Source organism: Cebus imitator, unplaced genomic scaffold (genome assembly GCF_001604975.1).
Source record: "Cebus imitator isolate Cc_AM_T3 unplaced genomic scaffold, Cebus_imitator-1.0 Scaffold242, whole genome shotgun sequence".
NCBI classification, from domain to species: Eukaryota; Metazoa; Chordata; class Mammalia; order Primates; family Cebidae; genus Cebus; species Cebus imitator.
The window spans coordinates 1,445,620-1,453,525 of record NW_016107557.1 but is presented as its reverse complement, the minus strand read 5'-3'; the positions used below and the strand labels follow the sequence as shown (position 1 = coordinate 1,453,525).

At 47.2% G+C, this 7,906-nt stretch overlaps 1 pseudogene; it reads left to right on the top strand.

Moving 5' to 3' along the window:
* Positions 1–4,551: 4,551 nt before the first annotated feature.
* LOC108282482 lies at positions 4,552–6,820 on the top strand (annotated as a pseudogene).
* Positions 6,821–7,906: the final 1,086 nt, after the last annotated feature.

The window sequence follows — 7,906 nt, the reverse complement described above, 5'->3', positions numbered from 1 at the left end:
AGGCGGAGCCTTCATGGGGAACCTCTATTAAGGCAGTGCAGAGGGAAACTGTAGAGTTAGAGCCCTCACATAGAGTCCCCACTGGGGCACTGCCTAGTGGAACTGTGAGAAGAAGGCCACTGTCCTCCAGGCCCCAGAATGGTAGATCCACTGACAGCTTGCACCCTGTGACCAGAAAAGTTGCAGGCACTCAACTGCCAGTGCATGAGAGCAGCCACAAGGGCTGAACCCTGCAGAGCCACAGGGGTGGACTGCCCAAGGCCTTGGGAGCCTATCCCTTGCATCAGTGGGCCCTAAATGTGGAACATGGAGTAAAAAGTAGATTATTTTGGAGCTTTAACATTTAATGACTGCCCTGCTGGTTTCAGACATGCCTGGGGCCTGTATCCTCTTTCTTTTGGTTGATTTCTCCCTTTTGGAATGGGAGCGTTTACCCAATGCCTATACCCGCATTGTATCTTGGAAGTAAATAACTTGTTTTGATTTTACAGGTTCATAAGTGGAAGGACCTAGCTTTGACTCAGATGAGACTTTGGGCTTTAGACTTTGGGGATTATTGCCAAACCTTGGTTGTATTTTGGAATGTAAGAAGGACATGAAATTTGGGAAGCCAGAAGTGGAATTATATGCTTTGGATCTGTGTCCCCACCAAATATCATGCTGAATTGCAATCTTCAACATTGGAGGTGGGACTTGGTGGGAGGTGATTGGGTCATGCCCTTCACGAATTATTTTATACTATCCCTGCTTGGTACTGTCCTTGTGATACTGAGTGAGTTCTCATGAGACTTGGTTGTTTGAAAGTGTGTGGCAATGTCCCCCGTCACTCTCTCTTGCTCCTGCTCCTGCCAAGTGCAATGTCTTGCTCCCCCTTTGCCTTCCACCATGATTGGAAGCTTCTTGAGGCCTCCCTAGAAGCAGAAGTCACCCTGCTTCCTGTGCAGCCTGCAGAACTGTGAGCCAATTAAACCTCTTTTCTTTATAAATTACCGAGTCTCATGTATTTCTTTACAGCCAAGTGAGAAAGGACTGGTACAGCCTGCTAACTGATCTCCATGTTTGTATTCTTGACCTTTCTATAATTGATTCTCCACAGAGAAGCCAGAATGTTCATTTAACTGAAAAGTCAGATACCCATTTTCAAAACCAGCAATGGTTTCTCTTTGTACCTGGACTAAAACCCAAGTTCGTTATCACAGCCCACAGTGTTCTTCTGCATCATCTGTCCCCTACCTACTTCTCCAATCACATTTCACACCACCCTACTTTTCACTCACCAAACCTCCACCTGCACTTTTTTTTTTTTTTTTACTTTCCTATCAGACACCAAGTTTTTTCATTTTGTTCCCCAACCTACTGGCCTTTGTCTTGCTATTATTTGCTAGGAAAGTTATCCCAGAGCATCACAATTTTTGGCTCTCAGATTTGTTCTTCATGATTTCCTGGATCCTCTCTGTATTGCATGGCACTGACATCAGATGCAAACACATTTCCTGAGGTTCCTCGGCCTGCTAGGTTTTGACTAGGTTCAGCCAATGAGAGGCCTCTGGAAAGAGACTAAAAGGAGGAGGGGAGAGAGAAGTCATAGCATGTCCCTCATCTCTCTGCTTTAGGAAATATATTCAATGGGAGTTGAGTCCACTCTCTCTCCCCCACTCCAAGACCCCAATGCAGTGGTTCCTGTACCTGAAAAAAAAAACCTTCAGCAGTGATTGCATGTTCTCTGTGGTTCCAGTTCTTACCAGGCAGCCCATGCCATGGGCTCTGGTAATAATACTTCCTTTGTCGCTCTTGCAGTTAAGAGAGATTTCCTTCCTGTTCATTTTGGGATGCCTAAGGTCTAACCCTGTTTGACCTTATGGCTCTTCCAACACACATACAACATTGCCTCTATTTAACTTATGCTACTTAAGCTGGCATAAGAGGGTTTTTTCCTGATGGAATTTGGCGCATGCATTTCCCTACATGTCATCATTCAGTGCTGAGCAAAGAGAAATGTTCCCTGACAACCCTTTCTACCGTAGCTTCCTAGTAGCACACGTCACATCACACTTCTACTTCATTGTCTCTCTTCTCCCAAAAGAATAGAGGCTTTGGCCAGGCATGGTGGCTCACGCCTGTAATCCCAGCACTTTGGGAGGCTGAGGTGGGTGGATCACCTGAGGTCAGGATTTCAAGACCAGTTTGACCAACATAGTGAAACCCCATCTCTACTAAAAATACAAAAATTAGCTGGGTGTGGTGGCACACGTTTGTAGTCCCAGCTACTTGGGAGGCTGAGGCAGGAGAATTGGTTGAACCCGGGAGGCGGAGGTTGCAGGGAGCCAAGATTGTGCCACCGCACTCCAGCCTGGGTGACAGAGGAAGACTCCGTCTCAAAAAAAAAAAAGTATAGAGGCTTTAAAAGAGCACAAATCCTGTAAGTCCTTTTCAGTGCTGTTTCCCCATGCTTAGAATGGTGTCTGGAACAGAGTACCACCTCAAGATACATTTTTTGAACAAATGAAAAATTTTTTCTAGTTCTTTTGTGATTTTAAACCATGTTAACTTTTTAATTCATCTATAATTTGTTTTTGTATAGATTTAAAAGACAGATATAACTTGTTTGTTAAAAAGTCACTGGCCTAACCCATTAATTGAAAATTATTCCTTCTACACTGATTTGTATTGATCCCTTTTAAATACTGAATCTTTACATGTATTGTACTTATATTTGTTACTGGACCTTCTATTATGTTTAATTGTTCAACCCATCAAGTAATGCAGCATTTTAATTATTGGATCTTTATAATACATTGTAATAACTGATTAATCAAATTATCCCTGAAATACTATTTATTTGTTTAGAGACAGGATTTCTCTCCTGTTGCCGAGGCTGGAGTGCAATGGCACGATCTCAGCCCATTGCAGCCTCTGCTTCCTGGGTTCAAGTGATTTTCCTGCCTCAGCCTGCCGAGTAGCTGGGATTACAGGCTTGCCCCATTACACTGGGCTAATTCCTCTGTTTGTAGTAGAGAGGAGGTTTCACCATGTTGGCTAGGCTGGTCTCCAACTCCTGATCTCAGGTAATCCTCCGGCCTCCACCTCCCAAAGTGCTGGGATTATAGGCCAGTATTATTTTTTAATTCTAGCTAATATATACAAATTTTGTTGATCTAGATGTACTTTAGAATAAAAAGTCCACCAAAATCTTGTTGGTCGAAGCTCTTTTAAACATATAGATTAATTCGGGTAAAATTGCCTTTATAGTATTGAATCTTCTTTTCCTTTTGTTCAAATCATCTGTGCATAGTGCAGTGCTTATAGAACTCTCATATAAATTCTGCATAATTTTTCTTAATAGCGAATACAAATTGAACTCTTACTATGTCAGACACTGTTTTAAGTACTTTAAGTGTACTAACATATTTCAATCCACACAACAACCCTATAGATAGTTGCGTCGATTAATATTATTGCTACATAGGGGCTTTCTGCTCCGCGGGCTGGGAGACCCGGCGTTCCTGGGCAAACGGAGGCTGCAGGCTGAAGGAGGCCGAGTGGGCCCCACTAGTGGACTGGGGCTAGCGGGCCGGCGCCGCGCTCCCGCCGGGTCCAGCCGCCTCCGGGGGCTGCAGGCGCGGCGTCGCTCGCCCCCGGGACTTGCCAGCCCCAAGTGGAGCCCGACGAGATCTTCACCAAGCTGCACCGCACCGGCAAGAGCTGATTCCGGGAATGGCGCTAAGGCAGCGACCCCCGCACCAAGGAGGTGGTGAGCGTCAGGTCGCGGACCTGGAGGAGGCCGAGGACACCCAGCAGGAGTTCCCTGCGCTCAGCGGTGCCACAGCCTCGAGTCACCGCTGCTCCAGCTGCCCGCTGTAGGTTTCCTTGGAGGGCCCGAGAGGCGGCCGCGCTCAGGACTTGCAGAACCCAGGCCCCCTGAAGGAAACCTCCCCGCCATGGTCCTGGGGAGGTTCAGGAGGGTCTCAATTGTCTGCACTGCCAACTCAAGAAATCCCCGAGACGCGACGCCGCCCCCGTGCTGCCCTCTGAGCAGGGCGACGCGAAGCCAGCGGACCCCGGGGGGCGGGGCAGCCACAGACCCGCACACAGACAGGAACGCGTTCTCGGCAACCCCTTCTCAAGGGCGTCTGAGGTCGTCAGCAGCAGCCTACGACTTCAAGGCCGGCTTCTGGTGCCTGGGATCAGGGCCATCGGACTGGCTAAGCGGGAGTCTCCGCACTCCGACCTGTACCTCATGCGCTCCCTGTTCCTGATCCCCCAAGAACAGCCCGGCTGGTTGAGCGCAGCCGCGGCCAGCCCTTGGGGGAAATGGCAGACCTGGCCTGACAAGGACCCCGCGTCCGACCGCTGTCCAGGAGCTCCGGGAGCGCAAGGCGATCGCGCGTTCCAACACTTTTTCCTCTGGGGCTTGTCGGCGCTCCCGGAGCTGCAAGTCCCAGGGGCACCGCAAGGAGACTAGCTCCTAGGATCCCGACGTCGACAACGCGGCAGAGGACGCAGGGCAGCCTCCCCGGGCGTCCCCCTACCATCCTGCCGAGTCTACGCAGCATGCTTCATGTGGGACGGCCCTGCACCGCTCCCAGAAGCCCGCAGAGCCAGTCAAGAGGCCCGGGGTTTGTCCACGCTGGGCGGCGCGCCTTCCGGGAGCGCAGAGAGAAGTGCAGGCAGAGCGGAGGCTCCAGGAGCTGGCGCTGCACTCTGCAGAATCCCCGCGAAGTGGGCCCGCGGAGCCGGGGACAGAGAGGATCCCGTGTCTCTGTTGTGAGCTCCTTAACAGCAGTGCTGATGTGGAAGGTGCCTCGTGTGTGTTGGGTCTGCAGGCCACGTCTCCTCCCACCCCTGAGCTGTGCCGTGCTGCTCGCGGGGACGCCGGTCCCTGCTCCCAGCTCCCGTTCCCTCCCAGCCCAGCTGCAGCCACACCCGGCAGCAGAGCCCGGCCCCTCTGCGGACCCGCGCGGCCTGGTGGCTGCTCAGACCAGGCAGCAACAGCAACTATCGGGCAGCTCTGCTTCCTCTGCTTCCTACTTCCACCCGTCGGTGAGGAGGCGACAGAGCAGCCCCCAGAGGAGCGCCCGGGCCGGGCCTGCTTCCACTGCCCCGGGCCCGCTGTGCTCTCGGCCCGTGGTGGCCACAGATATGCCTTACGGTGTTGGATAGGAACTGTGTCTGCTCATAAGTGCTTGTGTCATCCAGAATGTTTTTTAAAGAAAATTAGCCATAAAAAAATAATAAAAGAGAGAAAATTGGTCTTTTCAGTTGGGTGCTGAGTGGTTTTCCAGATCGTGTCTGGTGACTCCTTGGATTATAAAGGAATATGGCGGCCCAGAAGGAATGGAACCCGACGGTGTCATCTAGAGCAAATGGGATGAAATTGTTGATAACTTTGATGATATGAACTTAAAATAGTCTCTTCTTTGGGGCACCTACGCTTATGGTTTTGAGAAGCCTTCAGCTACTCGACAGAGAGCTACTGTTTTCTGAATTAAAGATCCTGGAGACTATATGGGAGCCTGCATTGTCTAGCTTGCATTGGTGAACAGATGTTCGAAATGAAATGCAAAACCTGCAGGCTGAAGCACCACATACTGTTGTTGGTACACCAGGGAGAGTGTTTGCTTTGTTAAACAGAAGATATCTTCTCCAAAATGGATCAAAACCTTTGTTTTGGATGAAGCAGATGAAATGTTGAACCAAGGCTTTAAGGATCAAATCTATGAGATTTTCCAAAAATTAAATACAAGTATTCAAGTTGTGTTGCTTTCTGCTACGGTGCCAACTGATAATGTTGGAAGTGACCAAAAAATTCCTGAGAGAGCCAATTCAAATTCTGGTGAAAAAGGAAGAATTTAACCTTGAAGGAATCCATTCTATATTGAGAGAGAGTGATGGAAGTTGGATACACTTTGTGACTTGTAGGAGACACTAACCATTACACAGGCTGTTATTTTTCTCAGACAAAGCACACTGTGAACTGGCTGACTGAACTGGCTGGCTGATTGAGAAAATGCATGCCCTGGACCTCACAATTTCTACTCTGGATGGTGACATGGATGAGAAGGAGAGAGATGTGTCATGAGAGAATTTTAATCAGGGCCACCCCGTGTTCTGATCACTACTGACTTCTTGGCTTGTGGGATTGATGTGCAACAAGTGTCTTTGCTTATCAACCATGATCCACCTACCAATTGTGAAAATGACATTTCGCAGAATTGGCGGAGGTAGGTTGATTTAGGAGGAAAGGTGTGGCTATGAACTTTGTTACTGAAGAAGACAGGAGGATTCTTGGTGACATTGAGACTTTCTATAATGCTATAGTGGAGAAAATGCCCATGAATGTGGCTGACCTTATCTAATTCCTGGGATGAGATCGTTTTGGATGCAGTGTTCAGTGTTGCTGAAGAGGCAATCACAACGTTCTCTGTGCCTCTTTCTTTGGTAATATTTGAATCTTGTCTCAATGCTCATAATGGACCAGAAATACAGATTTTGATAGCAAAGTGACATTAGTTATGAGCTCTTGTGAGGAAAGTCATTGACTTTATCCTCTGTAGCATTAGACTGTTGGGGTGGGTATAAAAGATGGGGTCTGGAAAATCTTTCTTAGAAATTTATTTCATAGTTCTGTAGAAATGGTTATATTCAATGCTCTCAATCACTTAATAATATTCTTGTGGACTAAAAGATATAAGTGCTGTATAAAATCAGCTATGTTAAATGAACATATCTGCCTTTATTGTGTTTGTCATTAGCCTGAATAGAAAGGCCTTTAAAATTGTGTTTGTAGAAAGCATTTGAATACATTTTGTTTGGTCTTGTGTTTTTTGTTTTTTGTTTTGAAACAGTGTCCCGCTCTGCCACCCAGGATGGAGTGCAGTGGCAGGATCTTGGCTCACTGTAGCCTTGACCTCTCTGGCTCAAGGGATTCTTCTGCCTCAGCCTCCCCAGTTGCTGGGACTGCAGGCACTGGCCACCATACATGACTAATTTTTGCATAGTTTGTAGATACAGGGTTTTGCCATGTTCCCCATGCTGGTCTTTAACTCCTGGACTCAAGGAGTCTGCCCACCCAAAATGCTGGGATTACAGGTGTGATTACTGGTGCCCACCCTTTGGTATTGTATTTATTCAATAAAGTATTTAATTAGTGTTTAAAAAAAAAGAAAGGAAATTGAATTTACTTGTTTCCTTAAATATCCTTAGGTTAAGATGTTAGATTTCATAAAACATTGAGAGGCCTCTGCCAATTTCAATAAAGACCTGACTTGGAAAAATATATAAACACACACACACACACACATACACACACACACACACACAAACACACACACACACATATAATTCCTATATAAGTCATATTTTTGTTGCTGTGTTGAGTGGGATGATTCCCCTTTACATTTTTTTTTTTCTTTTTTTTTTTTTCTTTTTTTGAGACAGAGTCTTGTTGTGTCACCCAGGCTGGAGTACAGTGGCACGATCTCGGCTCACTGCAGCTTTCACTGCCCGGGTTCAATTGATTCTCCTGCTTCAGCCTCCTAAGTAGCTGGGATTACAGGCTCTAGCCACCACACCTGGCTAATTTTTTAATTTTTTTGTAGAGACAGGGTTTTACCATGTTGGCCAGACTGGTCTTGAACTCCTGACCTCAAGTGATCTGCCCGCCTCAGCCTCCCAAAGTGCAGGGATTACAGGCATGATCCACTGTAACCGGCCCCCATTTGCATTTTCTAGCTGAAGAATAATGATATAGGAAAGCTTATTGATTTTTGTAAATACATTTTATAACTGATGCATATCTCCTTTTTAACAAGTTAAAGAGGCCTGGACAACATGGTGAGATCCTGCCTCAACAGAAAAATTTACAAATTAGCCAGGCATGGTGGTGTGGCCTGAAGTTCCAGCTACT